Source organism: Pelobates fuscus, chromosome 3, assembly GCF_036172605.1.
Source record: "Pelobates fuscus isolate aPelFus1 chromosome 3, aPelFus1.pri, whole genome shotgun sequence".
NCBI lineage: Eukaryota > Metazoa > Chordata > Amphibia > Anura > Pelobatidae > Pelobates > Pelobates fuscus.
In genome coordinates this window covers 331,215,833-331,231,716 of record NC_086319.1, presented here as the reverse complement: position 1 = coordinate 331,231,716, position 15,884 = coordinate 331,215,833, and the positions used below count along the sequence as shown (strand labels likewise).

General features: G+C 38.3%; 1 protein-coding gene across 6 annotated transcripts in view; it reads left to right on the top strand.

Moving 5' to 3' along the window:
- Nucleotides 1–460: 460 nt before the first annotated feature.
- The window catches only part of SEMA6D (semaphorin 6D), a 61,012-nt gene continuing 45,588 nt past the window's right edge, over nt 461–15,884 (top strand). For 4 of the 6 annotated variants that reach the window (XM_063449037.1, XM_063449035.1, XM_063449036.1 and 1 more), the window contains exon 1: nt 1,201–1,529. The gene's annotated coding sequence lies outside the window, so the exon portion shown is untranslated. Of the gene's footprint in view, nt 584–607; nt 807–1,200; nt 1,530–15,884 lie in introns of those variants that run through there. The other 2 variants (XM_063449034.1, XM_063449033.1) reach the window with 2 other exon arrangements.

Here is a 15,884-nt window from a genome sequence, read left to right as displayed (position 1 = left end):
CAGATCACATTTTACTGTGATGACTTTTCAATCAAAACAAAGCAATGCAAATCTGTGTATAACATTTCTAAAAAATAAATAAAAGGCTTAAATAATAATAAAAAAATAAAAAAAATATTAAACTGCGGCATATCTGTGATTGTATTGTTTTTTTTTGTTTTTGTTTTTTTTCCTACAGCTAAGAACAAAGTATTCTCTGCCAAAGGAACCTATGAACTTTGCTGAGATTGTGCATGCAAAATGCTGGACAGGAAAAAAAAATATTTCTCTTCAGGATGTCTGTAGTAAGATGTGGTTCTAATGAGACAAGTCAGAACTGCAGTCTTCATATTCAGTTGTGGCAGTGGTGTAGCAGGAGTCCTGGATTGGGGGAAGGGGTGGAGGGGAGAGGGGGGGTTAAAGAGGCCACTGAAGGGTCAGAATAAACTAAGAGCTTCTCCAACATTAGCAACACACACACACACACACACATACATAGACATAACCAGACAGAAAGACCTCTCTGAGAACAGCCCAAATCTGCAGCCATCTGTGGTGCAGGAGTCAGTTAGGGGTGGAACCCTGGTTTGGAGCTGGTTTATTGGTAAGCAGCCTACTGTGATCTCTTGATGGATTGAGTGGAGATGGATCGAATTACAGCACTTGCCTTGCCTCAGTTTGTTTTTCTCCTGGCTTGCCCTACTGATGGGAGGCTTTTTACCAGTTTGGGATTATATGAGCAAAGAAGCAGGAGCAACAGCAGCAGAGAGCAAAATTATAATACCAATAATACTAATACTAATATATCCAGCTATTTCCCTGATGAGGTAAGCGGCTGATTAAATACAAGCTAGTTGGCAGTCAGTGTGTCTCTCTCTCTATTCAAGGTGCAGGCATGGCACAGCATGAGGGGCTGGGTGGGAGGGGGTCTGAATGCAAGGTGTCCACTCTGAGAGGGGCAAAGACCGGGCACTGATCGTACTGTGTGTCTGCGGAGGGAGAGGGGTAGGTAAAGTTCAGCCGTGTATTAGTGTCTAGGGGATTTAATTGTCTCTGTGTGAAGCTTTCTCCCTGTGTGAGGTGGTCTGGGGTGAAGTTGTAGTTGGGGCTGTGCTCTGTGTTTACTGAGCTGTGCTGGGGGGGTGGGAGTGTGTTTGGGGGGAGGTGGTGTAGGAGGGAGGGGAGGGGGTTAAGGCAGTCCGCTGTCTCAGTGCCATTTGATCAACCTAGAGAGCTTTGAAGATCAGAAAGCTTGCAGCTGGGCCTCAAGACACTGCTGGGGTCTCTAGGACGGTGGGATGAACAGACCCTTTAAACCGATTTGGATTTCCCCCCTCCCCTGTGCTGTCTGCTCGCAGCTGGATGAAATAAACATTGCTTTGGTGGACTAGATCTAGAAAGGACCCATATACACTGCTGGCAAAGTTAGCTGATGGATACCAGGATTTGCAACATGTTTTGGGGGATGGAAAAGTAGCACCCCGAGAGGTTGGCATTACCACCCCAACAACCCTTTACCCCCCTTGTATCGCCCCGACTAGTTACCATAGGTGAGTTATGTTGATTGTTATTTTTTTCTAATATCTAAATCAAATGGCAACTTCTGTCATTTTTTGGATTGCAAACCCCATCACGCTCGGCCAAACGCGCCGCTTTTCGTGGTGTGATGGGAGTTGCAGTCCGCCACCCCGGAGTGTGCCTGCCGCTCATCGTGTTAAGTGAGAGACTGGGGATCCGATCTCGCCGTACACTGGGACACGGTGCAACCTGTTCCCTGCAGCTTCTGCCGATGGAACCCTGGCGTTCTATTAACCCCTTCAGGGACAGGGGGGTAGCATTCCTCTCTGTCATGACGGGTATGGCCAAGCATGCCACGAATGGGTTAACGCTGTATATTTAATAATTGCCCATTACTAGGGTTAAGGCTTTCAGCACCACAGCGGTGGCAAGCATTGGACGGTTTTTATACAATCTGAAATGGTTCTGGTTATCCAAACCCTGTGCATGTAGGCTTTTATTGTGTGTATGCAATATATATATATATATATATATATTTTAAATACCACCCAGAAGGGTGAGAAAGTCCTACATATATTTAGTAATGTGTATGTTTTTTCTTCTGCCATTGTAGCTGCTGTATTGAAATATATTGGCTGGTTTAATGTATGGCAACTTTGTATTCTCCACCCCCCTGCCTACATGGAAATGATTTACTGAGGGGGTAATGCTGGCAAAACAGTGGGTGCTTCCCTTCCACTCGCAGTAAGAGCAATGCTCCGGGTTATAGAGGGAGCTAGATTTCATTCTGCCATAAATTATGCATGGAAACAAATAGGATAGTCAGAGCTGTGCTTTCTCTGTGCGGTGCTGGAATTAAAGCCCATGGCTTCCAGGCACTTTTATTTGTCGAACGCTTTGTTTTGTTCATGTATTAATAGAATGAACTTTTCTTGTTGTTTTGTCTGTGTGTGTGTTCCTATCAGTGCACATTATGACACGAATATGGTGGATTAGGGCATTGATAAGCAAGGTTTAAATATCTGATCCCAGAATGTAACAGAAAGGTCACTCTGCCTGTGTGTGGAATAAGGTTTTGCAATAGAGATACTGAATTGGAAATCTGTGTTTAGTGCAGTGCACCACCTACTGAAACCACACCTCACAGCTCCCAGGATTGTTTTATGTCAGTGACACTGTGTAGAATAGACCAGCCAGAATTATTGCATACGGGCAGATAGTCACTTACATTCTGCCTGCTTAACCTCTTAGCTGCCACTTGCTTGACCTCCTTTGCTGATCTAAATGGACTTAAAAGCATTCAAATTGCTCATGCAAGCTACAATGCTGTGGCTCCACTCTCATTGTGTATTAACCCTTCCAAAGTTTAGTATCCATAAATAATGCATACCTCTCAAGCTATCATCAGTAGGGTTAGAAGTACACAAAGCACATATGAATGAGATTGCATTAAAATGCAGCTCTCACTTGGAGTCATGCGTATGGAATACATTATTTCTTATGGGATAGAAAAAGCACTTCGGTGATAATTTTATTAAACCAGGTTTGTTTTCTATTTAATGTATTCACATTTAGGATATACTTTGTGCCTTCATTTGCTTTATTTTATCATATTATTATAATTGCTATTCTTCAGACTTTTGATCTATGTGACATACCCAGCAAAGCAGTTATTGGCTTATAGAGATTGGACGTTTATTGGGCTTTATTTGAGCCAGAGCAAATTACTGATGTGCCAAAATGTAACTGTATACCTAATGAAAATTTGGATGCAATGTTCCATCACGGAAATCCACCTATAATCATCTTCCTTACTCAGAAAGGAAGCGTTTTGAAAAGATGAATGTGCCATGTCATTCATACCTAATTGTATAGTTCAAGGATCTAATTATATTGGCAGAAATAAATGCGGAACTTTTTGAAGGAGGTGTGAAACTTGTAATACTTTTGCGCCATCCTACATGACTTAAAATTAATTCTAGTTCTGGGCTTTTTTTTTTTTTTTTTTTACTACTCATGTAGTGTCTCTCTGTAGCATATAAACACACAACTACCCCCTTTGACATATGACTGTATTTTCGGGATCAGAAACCAAAATCTTACTTTCTACCGTTTGAAAACAATCTTGAATCTCATTGCATGTCCGTTTTCTGAATTGTAAACCTTTCAGTGCCAAAGAGCCTTGGAGATAATGTCAGATTAACTCTCCCCCCCCCTTCCAAAATACTAATTTTGCAAGGGATATATATATATATGTTCTGGCGTTCAGTGTACAAATACAACTAATTACACATTACATTAATGCAATCCTACTAAAATGACCTATTCAAACTGAATGCCCTTTTATGAATTTTAATTATCGCTATATAATATTGGACTCGTGAGGTTATGACATGTTCAATTAATGCATTAAACTGCATAAACAATGATTTGTCAATCGAGAAAAGTGCTTAGAATTCAATGTGGGCACTGCGTAGAGGTCGGAAAACAAAAGATGACTATGTGTGCTTTATATTTCCCCCGAAGAAAAGAAATAATTTAACACCTGGCACAAATCTTAAAAAGAGACTGAACAAAACAAACCGAGAGAAAGAGATCAAGTCAATTCTTGTTGAACATACCTGTTCCTCCCCTAAAGTAGTAAACTCAGAATACCTTCCCTGAGGTCAAAGGATAGCGATGGTTTAACCCTTCGCAATCCACAAGGCTATCATAGGCATGAAAACTGTACTACCTTCAAACTACAGAAGATAACATTAGGTTCAGTTCTAGTACTTACAAATTGCGTGAAATTAAAATTGTCAGAACAATGCTATCTTTCTCACGTTCGTAAGGGAAGATGATCTGTTTTCCTACATTAGATAAGCCATTATGGTTACAGTTAAAAATCCTTTTATAAGCCATTAAATTAAGTTCTTACTTCCGCAGAGAATTGCTGCCTATTTCACATTCAGAAGAAAACGTGTTTCATTTTTTTTTTCTTTTTCTTTTTTTTTTTTCTTGTCATAGAGCAATGTTCACAGAACATCTTAAATGTGAGCCTCCTGGTACCAATTTCATAATCAGCAGGTGGTGTGTCATGCTATATATCCAGTGTCACAGTCTGCCAGTGCAGGGCAGTCAATAATAAGCTGATTTAGTTTATTCAAACAGGAAAGCTAATAAACTGTACTGCTTCCAACAGGCTAATGTTTGAGTAGGAAAAGCCATCAAATCTCATAACATGAGGCGCCCCCATTTTCCCATCTTTCCTGTCTCGTTGGCCTTTTGTTAAGTAATCCATATTAGCATTTTAACATCCGTGCAGTGAACTTCTGCCTTTCTTTTTAAACTTGGGCACAGTGTGTAGACCATCCATCATTCTGTCCTTGGCCACAACAGGCTACTGGCTCCATAACCATTCGGCGCTATAGAGAAATTATCCGACTGTGAACAGCACAGCTGGCTTTGGCATTTTTTTTTTCTTTGGCACCACTGCCAACATTGTTAGGCCACAGCCACAAAAGTTAACATCATGATCAGGGACATTTTTCTTTTGTTTTACAGTTTTCCGTAGCATCATCATAAGCACACGAAACCCAACCCTAGAACGAGCCCTCTTAACAGAAATACACATTTGCAAGAAGAGAGACCCACATATGGAAATGTTCAGGTCTCCGAGATAATGCCAAGATAAATGAAATGTCAATTATGGGGTATTCATACGTTTTACCAACGTAATTAATAGAAAATGGACCTTTTGTCCGTCGAGCGTGTCTGTCCCACCCCATGGCAATTAGTATTCCAAACGAACCATTCAGATTGAAATTATTTGCATGCATTTATTTTAAATTGCTCTTCCAAGAGAGACAATGAACTATCTTTATTAAGCAACGTTAAACAAATTCCATAGGATTAAATCACTACATTAAGGGTCTGCTCGTTTATACTATCCTCCTGTTCTAGGACTGTAAGTCTCATCACCCTCAACTTGCTGTACAAAAGACATTGGGGCTCATTCACTAACCACAGAATTTTGAATTGGAAATTAAATTGCACAATTTATAATCGCTGATTTGGAAACATTCTGCCGTTCAGTTACAGTAACAGCTTAGCCATTTTAGCCAATATTTTGCAATCAGGTTTTCGGTTTGCTTCAATTCCATGTTTAGTGAATTAAACCCATTCAGAAATATTTGATAAGATTATTTACTGAACTCGGAATATTAGCAAATAAATCAGAAACACAAAACTGTGCCTCAGATAGCCAAGCTGTGACTTTATCTGAGTTGGAAAAGTTTCCAGATCAACTATTTTAACACAAATTTAATTGTATTTATTTCGAGATTTGGAGTTTTGTGACTAGCACTGGAAGTGATTTAAAAGGGAGTATCACATTTTATGCCACAGCACCTCAATTGAAACATGTCTTTGTAAATAACCATGTAAAATTTGAATTTTGGGCCTAAAACTGGATATTCACTTAGAATTCCTGACAATTCAAACTTTACAGGGCTAACTAAAAGTGAGAATTCAAAGTGAATTTTAGGCCAAAATAGCCAAACTGAAAAAATTCTCTAAGTCAGCTATGCATCCACTAAGGCTACTTTGGCCTTAAATTTGAACTTCACTTTGAATTCACTATGATTTTTTTTACTTTGTATGAATAATTGTTGTTAGTGATTAGCCATAGCATATTGAATTGATATAATAAAAATACCCATATTAGTTATAGAGAAAATCAATGGACAATGGGATATATATATAAATGGTTTGTTAAATGCTAACAGATGGTATCTTTTATAGTCACCCTATATAATTCTTGTGGTTTTGGTTACATGGAAAAAGCCTCCTTAGAACTCACCCTTGAACTTTCATTATTGAACAAATCACACATTTCCTAGATTCCTTTGAACATTTCTGTTGTGCTAGGTATGGCTGAACAGTGTACTTAATTAACCAGTTTTTACATATCCCCTTTCAATATTGACTACAAATCTGCATTGCTAGACTTCATTTCACACAAGAATGAGGTACTAATTTTACAGTTGACCCCCCCCCCCTTTTTTTTTTTTTGCACTATTTGTGTCCTTCCCTCCCCCATCTCTCTAAACACTCTGCAGATGGTGCCTCAGGCAGGGGAAGTGACTTTCCCAATGTCACACCAAACTGAGCCTGGGATTAAAACAAGCTTCATTCATTGCAAACCTATTGTCCTACTGTCTAGACCACTCCCAGAGTAATGTGACTTGTGACAAGCGTTTTATCCTGCTCCCAAATTAATTTTGGGACATTTCAAAATGCTCTTATGACTGAACCTTATAACATCATTGCAAATTCATTGTGTCACTCTAGGTTGTTGGGGTTTATTCCCCTTGCTGTCATTTATAGAGTTAATTCATTCATCCATTGATTTTAACCCTTTTAGTGTCAGCTGTGTTTGCTGCAAAGGAATCTCAACATTTCAATACAGATTTTTTTTTGACATGTTTGTTATTCTAAAAGTTAGAGCATTACTTTTGCATTTTTTTTAAACCTCCTTTCTATCTTCATATTGCGCTCCTGGTACTGCCTCACACAAGTAAAAGATTTGCCACGCAGCTTAGCTGGTGCCAGGTCCAGTGGGATTAATGATAATAAGTTGGTAAGCTCTGGGACCTCCCATTGACAACCTTAATTAAGCACTATAGGCTGGCTAGCATCTTTTTTTATTTGATTTTCAGATAATACAATGAAATCTGCAAAAAAAAAAAATCTCTGTAAATAATAGAAAAAAACATAATTGTCTTGCAATTTTAAAGGGGATTCAATTAGTGTTAGCAATACACATCCCTATTCCTAACACTATAGAGTCCTTACCCCCCACCCCTCCCTGCTCACACACACCTTGCACCCTCTCAGCTCATAAAATGTTAAAAAAACAAAAAACCTTTAGTCACTTACCCAATTCCAGCACCCAGTGTCTTTCGGCGCTAAGTTGGCACTCACCTCCGCCGACGTAATCCACCGCAGTGACTTATGTGCATGCCCGGCGAGGACATTCGGCCATTGCCATAGGAAAGCTTTGCTTCAATGTTTTCCTATGGGGATTTTACTGACGCTTGATGTCCTCGTGCAGTTTGTGAGGATGTCCAGAGTCTGTTAGGCGACCTAAAAGTCAGTTAGCCACCAGGATGTGCTTCTAGTGGCTGTCTTAGTCCTGTTATGTAATTATTGCAGTTTCTCAAGAACTGCAATGATTCACATTCCAGGACTAAGTGGGACTGGGATACTGCACCCAGACCACTTTAATGAGCTGAAGTGGTCTGAATGACTATAGTGCCCCTTTTAAATATTTTCTGAGGGATTTACAATAAAATCCTTATATCCAGCCATCAATAAGTAAGAATATCTAAAATAATTTGGGAATCCGTGCTCACTCATTTGTTTGAATGGGAAAAGCACTATACGTGAGTATATGGGATGCAATGTATGTGCAAGGGTTTGCAATGTAATACCTCTGAGTTACAAAACTGGCCGGTGGAAAGGATTTTGAAGCGTTCTTCCAGTAAATTCAGTAAATGGTTTCCCAGTGCTGCTTTGCATTCCTGATACTATAGTAACCATTGTGGAGTTCCAACACTTCGGTCCCTTTTGGAAACCGATTCTGAGGGAGGAATTTACTGTTCTATGTTTTTTTTGTTTTGATGAACTAGTGGAAACTTATAAAATATAACTATAAACTATGTATTTAACCATAAAGTTAATCGTATTTAACATTTAGAACATTTTAATACTGTATCGCCTCATCTTTACTATGCATTAAAGATGCACAGATTTATGAAGTATTTCTTTTAATCTATCATCTATAAATCATGGTAGGGTTATGCATTGTTCTCCTCTAAATCCCTTATTTAACATATAAGGGAGGTAGACTGTCCTGAGGAAAAAGACGGAGACATTGTTTTGCAAACATGCACGGATAAACATATGCCCTCCCTAAAATCCTTAAATTGCCTTGGCATTCCTTTTGTATTTTGTCTATTTAAAGGACTCTTTCTTTGCAGACATGATGGAGATCTGTTTTATATAGCATGCAAATTTTATAGAAATTGAAACAAAATGCCATAATTATAATAGGTGTAGTACCACAACTACTAAGTTGGCCACTGATACAGCTGAGCAGTTAGTCGCCCTTCTACAAGTGAGGTTTGAACTCTCAGAGTTATTCACTAAAGTGAGAATTGTTGCAGATTCATAATGAATTTCAAAATGTAGGTCAGAATAGTAAAAATTCAATTTGTTTTCATTTTATTCGTTTTGGCCCTTAAGCTTGAAATTCCTTGTAATTTTCACTTTAGTGAGTCCTCTTTATGAAAAGCAAAACCTATATTATTTATTTATCCCATTCTACTTATAGACTCTTCCCCACTCCCCCCTGATTTTCTTTGACTCCTACATCAATGGCTGCAGCTCCTCATAGCTTTTTCCAGCCATTCTGGAGGAAGCATGTGCCAAATGTGGCTTCTAGTCTAGGGATTTGGTGGTGATTTCATCAGCACGAGATACGAATTATGTATACACTTACAAATATCTTACTCAGTCACCTACCTGTTTTGGTTTTCTTGATAACAGATGTCCTCTAATGGGTGTTAGAATCCTAAAAATGCCGTATCTAATTATATAGGTAATAAAGTCCATATAGAAGTACTTTTTTGGTCAAAATAACTGAGCTTGAGAATTAGCCATAACAAATACATATTATTATTTTATAATTAATGAAGCTTTGGCAAATTCCGTAGCGCTGTACATATGACATTAAACAATTAAGTGAAATGTCTCTTCTTAATGTTGTTGGTTATTACAATGAGTTCCATTTGCCAAATGAGTTCCTGAACAACTTCCTGAGGTTATAACTACTGTGTAACACTGGCTTAGAAATAAGATGTGCCCTATTTATTCACAGGTGAAAACCTGAGCTGTGTGTTAAATTATTATAATAAACTAATCTCGTTCAGTATCTCTCCACCCCCCAACAAATGTCCACACACCCAAACTATGTACAGTTTGGTGGGCATGTGTATATATAAATACCTATAAGAATGTTAATCATGTTTGTTTATGCTAATTGCTACAAATTCAATTTCTTTTTATGGAGGATGTGAAATGTTTGCACTATGCAACTGTGAATTGAAGAGGAAGGAAAAAAATAAACAATGTATATATTTTATAACCTTCCCTATTGGGACTCGACTATGCTTACACTGCCATTTGCTTTTTTTTACCAAAAAAGAATGGGAAAACAACATCCACTACGATTGCATAACTCCTCATTAGTAGCATACACCAACTAGGCATGGCAGCCTGTTCTCAAACACCTGGGAACAGCGTTAAAACAGAGAGGACTTTACTGGATGTCATTGCATTATAGCAATTTAAAAGTTAATGCAATAGATTTAAAAAAAATCGTAACGTGGCATTGGATTTGTGTATTAAAGTGGTGAAAGTATAGTTGACAAGTAGCAGAAGTAGATATATTATGTCAATTGATTTTTAAAAAAATATGTTGGCATTTGTGATTTTAAGGTTGGATTTCAACGTTAATAAATCCGATTTAGAACCCCTTAAGTGTCTTTTTCTTTACAAACGGTTTCTCTCTCATTTAGGAGAAGCAGCATTTGAGTTAAAGCGCTTCTTCTTTTTAAGCTTTTTATATTTGCTGTTGCTGGGAAGCCCCAAAACCAGCATCTATTGTTTGGGGTGGCATGAAAGCGTTTTTTTTTCAAAAGTCAGTACCAAGGAGAAATGTTGAATGTTTTATCGATTGTAGCTTCTAAGTAATGCCGTTTGCCCTTGAGGTGAGAGAACATCCAGATATAAACTGAACAAAAGTACAAGAGGGGTGGGAGCAGACAACCTCCTTATAAATAGAGATGAGAGGAGCATAGAATTGCCATACACATTTTTTATGTATACATGTGAAATATGAGCGGTTTAGACACAGAACCACCAGGCAAGCAGACCGTGTAAGACAGGAGAGGTGTGGAGATAAACAGGGAAGAGCAGAGAGATTGAACATGCAGTTTGAGAAATAAGGGATGGGAGATGAATTAAGAAAAAACACCTGGGGAGAGCTCAGCTGTACCCACAACAGGAATACAACAATGTATGTTTGTATACATGGGCAGACAGATGGACAAAACTTACAGGTAGATTATAGGACAGTGGATGGCTAAACCAATGGCATTTTTATTAATTTTATTTATAAAGCACCAACACATTTCACAGCTCTGTACATGTGTACAGCTGGCACAAGTAAAAAGACAAAGGTACAATAGATATGAGGCCACACCAAATTTGACAAACAAATATAGGAGGAGTTATGGGCCATATTCCAGTAGGAACTTAGAATCTATAAGGATAGATGGGCGGCTTACAGAATAGGCTATTGGAAGATATTGGGATAATGAGGGGAAAAAGGAGTGTCACAAAACTATCAAGTATTGCAAAAATAAAAATTTCTAGAGTGACAGATATATTTATCCTTCCAGACTTATTAACAAAAATCTGGTATAACTGAGATGTGCTTTCCCCTCTATATTCTTTAAATAGAAAGCTTTGGCATGACAGGTCTGTTTTCACTGATTGCACAACATTCCTGTGCTCAGTGGTTCAAAGATAATGGGTTTCAGTGTAAAGATATATCTAGGTATTTTAGGTAAGTGTTGCTTTGTCTCCCACAAGATAATATCACTGAAAAAATAGTTTGTTTTGTATTTAGTTTGCAGATACAGAAATCCATTTCACGGAATGACCTAGCATGAAGACACATTACAACATGTGATAAGAACACTGATGGATAAAGATAATGGTCTAGAAATAGGGTTACATTGTCCGCCACATTTCCCTGCACACAGTTTGCGTCTTAATGCTGTTGCACAGTAGAACTCATATGGCATAGGAGGGAAATCAAATGACTAATCAAATCAGTTTATTTGAGATACCCCCATGAGTAACAAGCTGATTTCAACCCAGTGCTACATTCTCCCAAGATGTGCAAGCCATATATGTGACTCATGACCAAACACATACAGATTTATTCGCTAAAATCTGAATTGCCCCTCAAAACAAATTCAAAGTGAATTTCACATTTTGGGCCAAAATACACAACCCAAAAGTAAAGCTAAACTGAAGATTTTTTCATTTCAAATATTTTGAATTTCTAACAATTTTTCATCACATCTGATGAATGCTAAATAAGACTATTTTTAATAATTTTGGAAGCCATGTTGAATTATTAATCTATATGGCATTTGGCTAGAAACCAAGCTAGCAAAAGTATTCAAGGCTTCTGACTTTACCACAGGCCCTGCACAGTATTTGCCACAATCACAAGTCTTTAGATATGAGTATAACCATGTCAATAAATACTGTTGCTGTTTAGAAAACAGTCCTAACAAGTCAAATTATCTTCTTTCCCCAAATTGTCTAAATACAAAGCAAAGTAACCAACAACATTAAATTACCACTGCAAATTTTCAACCATGTTTGATTTGACACATTCTGATTTTCTGTTTAACATATGTATAACTGCAATTAATTTCGGGTCTTGCCATTTCTGGTTTATTTCAAACGATACTGCTAATTCTGAAAACTCAAAATAACTCCTAAAACTGAGAGCTATACAAACCAAACTGTCCTGTGGTGGTTTGAAGGGACATTCAGCTATTATATGGAAATTTAGCATGACTGGAACAAAGTATGCATTTGATTTTGCAATTTGTGGACTGCAGTGCCAATTAACCCATTCGTTGCTAAAGAAACAAGATGCTAAAATAGATCAAACCCATCAAATCAGCCAAAGTTTTGCTGCATTCCTATAAACACATTGAAATATAGGGTTTGCTTTGTATAAAAATGCACATATATCAGCTCCTACTGATGTATGGTAATCGCACTGGTCTAAATCACAAGTTTGGATTATGGGTACCAGGCAAGTACGACTAATTGTGATGTTTCAAGATATTAAAATCTGATCTCAGTATTACTCTCTAGTTAGGGATGACATCATAGTAAACAGCCCTTAAAGGACCACTATAGGCACCCAGACCACTTCAGCTTAATGAAGTGGTCTGGGTGCCAGGTCAATCTAGGATTAACCAATTCTGCTGTGAAACTGCTATGTTTACCTATGGGTTAATCCAGCCTCTAGTGGCTGTCTCATTGACAGCCGCTAGAGGCGCTTCCGCACTTCTCACTGTGATTTTCACAGTGAGAAGGCGCCAGCGTTCATAGGAAAGCATTGAGAATGCTTTCCTATGGACTGACTGCGCGCGCGGCTCTTGCCGCGCATTCAGCCGGTGACGGGGAAAGGAGGCGGAGAGTCCCCACCGCCGAGGGAGCCTGGCGCTGGAAAAAAGGTGAGTGTTTAACCCCTTGCTCACTCTGGAGCCCGGCGGGAGGGGGACTCTAAGGGTGCGTGGGACCTAGAGACCCTATAGTGCCAGGAAAACAAGTATGTTTTCCTGGCACTATAGTGGTCCTTTAAACAAACATGACCGTACCATGTTATTGTACCATGGGGGGGGAACAGAAACTGTAGTTTTTATTTTTGGATAGCAATGTGTAAATGTGTTTTTCTTGACAGTATGCGTATAGCACATTATTTGATGACAATGTGACAATATGCGTGTTAATCTGTTTTAACTAAAATGAGTTAAAGCATAATGCTGTTAAAGGGCAAAATGCAACGTTAATATCTGTTTTAATTTACATTGATGATAATATTTGTGTGTAAGGGTTGGGATGTAGATTCAAAACTCACTTTGATAGGCACCTATCCTTATTATTAGGAGTGAAGGGGTTAAATTATGGCTGTGGATAAAGTATCAATTCTTCCCTGGGACTTCTATTTTACAGTGCTTTGGGAGGAATATATAATCTCCCCATTGCTACTGTCCACTGCCTTTTGCAAAAAACAAACAAAAAAAAAAAAAAAAACGCACTCCAATCACGTGAAGATCCGGGTGCTAAACTGGACCAAGGGCCAGCACCAACCCCAGGGAGTAGATATCAGTGGACGAAAGAGGTTCCAGGCACTCAAAGTATCTTCAAATGTATTTATTGGGACAAGTGAGACACTGCAACGTTTCGACAAAGACAAGCCTGACAAAGACCCTATCAGGGGTCGAAACGTTGCTGTATCTCACTTGTCCCAATACATACATTTAAGCTTTGGATACTTGGAGTGCCTGGATCCTCTTTCTACCATGCTTTACCTTCTATCACAATATTTATATATGCAAACCCATCTCTCTAAATATTCAGATGTAGGTCATTAAAGGGAATTCTCATGTAGAAGTGACGCTAGTGTAGAAACGGTTAGTTTAGCATTAAGTACGATTTGGTATACAGCTATGTAATTCCACATTGAAGATAAGTGTGCTTTGTTTCTTATTGTTACAGTATGTCCTTAACCCAAGTGATAGTTGAATAGTTTATCTTTTCCTGGTGGTGGTACCTGTGGAGTCCTTGTCTTGTAGATGACTTCCTTAGTTAATTGGTCATCATGTGAGATTAGACCCAGATCGTCTATTGTTTAACACAATGCAGTAAGATATAGTCTCTTTTGGTTTATCTATCAGATAAGATTAGGTATTCATAAAGGAATACATTCATAAAATAAATAATGGATGAGGGGGAAATAAAATCACAGCAGTTGAAACTTGTTTTAAAAAAGGAAATCTATTCAATACTGTTACAGTAGCAGTAGACGTAAGAAACAGTGGTGGTGGTTTTTTGAGTTTCAAAAATAACAATTGATCCAGTTAGTCATGCAAAGTGACAAAACGCAGTGAAATAAAGACCACAAAGAAAAACTGTTCATTCATACTTCCCCCAATGGTTTTTTAAAATTAGAAAATTAGGACAGTCAACTTCCTACTGCAACTTCTCTTTCAGTAAATCTGTGATTAAATGCATAATCCTATTTCTGTATAAATACAATACTATATTATTTGTCTTACTTAGAGCAATCTTTGAATAATTATTATTATTAAGTGTTGGATTCCAACCGATGCCATGGCAGCATTTATTGTTATATTCCTGGAATCAAGAAACCAAATTATTTTTTTGTTTTTGGTTTTTTTTTCTCGGTCATCATGAACAATTTGTCCATTGTTTGATTTGATCTGCTGTCCTAGCTTATTTCTCTCTCAAACATTAGTTGTTGCTTTTGATATAACGAAGTGTATCTTTTTTTTATGATGTTTTACTCTGTCAATTCCCAAGATGTTTATACTTGAAACAGGGAGTTTTGGTGATTTGACAACCAATTAGGCTGAAATAACTGAGCCGGAACATTGTTTTGAAAGTGGATATTCTACAACTTGGCTATTTTGGCGTACATTTGTCATTTCAGCTTTCATCTTTGCCCAACCCAATGTTTAAAGAATAAAGCCCCTAAATAAAGTGTCAGAAAGTACTGTATCTATTCTGAGAGTATACAGGGAGCCTTCCCAAGCATCCTTTTCATTCCGTTTCCCATACCTTTTTAAAAGGACACTATAGCACTATAGTCACCAGAACTACAGCTTAATGTAGTCAATTCAGAGAAAAGGTAGGCTTTACATTAAAGCCTAGGGATACCTCCAGTGGCCACTCCTCAGATGGCCACTAGAGGTGCTTCCTGGGGCAGTGCTTGCACAGTGCTCAGCACTGACATTCAGTATCTTTACCCTCTGCATGGAGACGCTGAACTTTCCTCATAGAAATGCATTGATTCATTGCATCTCTACGAGGAGATACTGATTGGCCAGGCCAGAATTTGGCCCCCGCCCTGCCTCCTTGACGATGTGAGCCAATCCAATGCTTTTACATCAAGTCTGAAGATGTCGGCCAAAAAGGTGGATCGGGTGCAGGTCCTGCAACAGTGGACCCGCGCAGCGCAACTGCACAATGCTGAAAATAAGTTTTAACCCTTGCTAAGGGGGCTAGGGGTGGGCAAGCAACCTAAATGGTAACTTTTAACATGTTTAAACCCTATAGTGTCCCTTTAACCACCATTCACACTCCTATACTATATCATACTAAACAGGTTTTTCAGTTCATGTGCTGTGGTCTAAAAAGTGATCTCTATTTTACAGTTATTCGCTAATATCAGAATTTAAGTAAATTAAATTTAAAATGGCAAAATTTAGGCTAGATAGTTGATTTGGAAAAAATATCTAACTCTGCAGAGAAGCTATTTTGGCATTTGTTTTGAAATTTAGGTAAACCCCTTAATGCTGTATTTAACCATAGAACAACAGAAGAGCATCAGAAGTTTTTCATCTAGAACTTAATTTCCTTAACCCCTTAAGGACACATGACATGTGTGACATGTCATGATTCCCTTTTATTCCAGAAGTTTGGTCCTTAAGGGGTTAAAG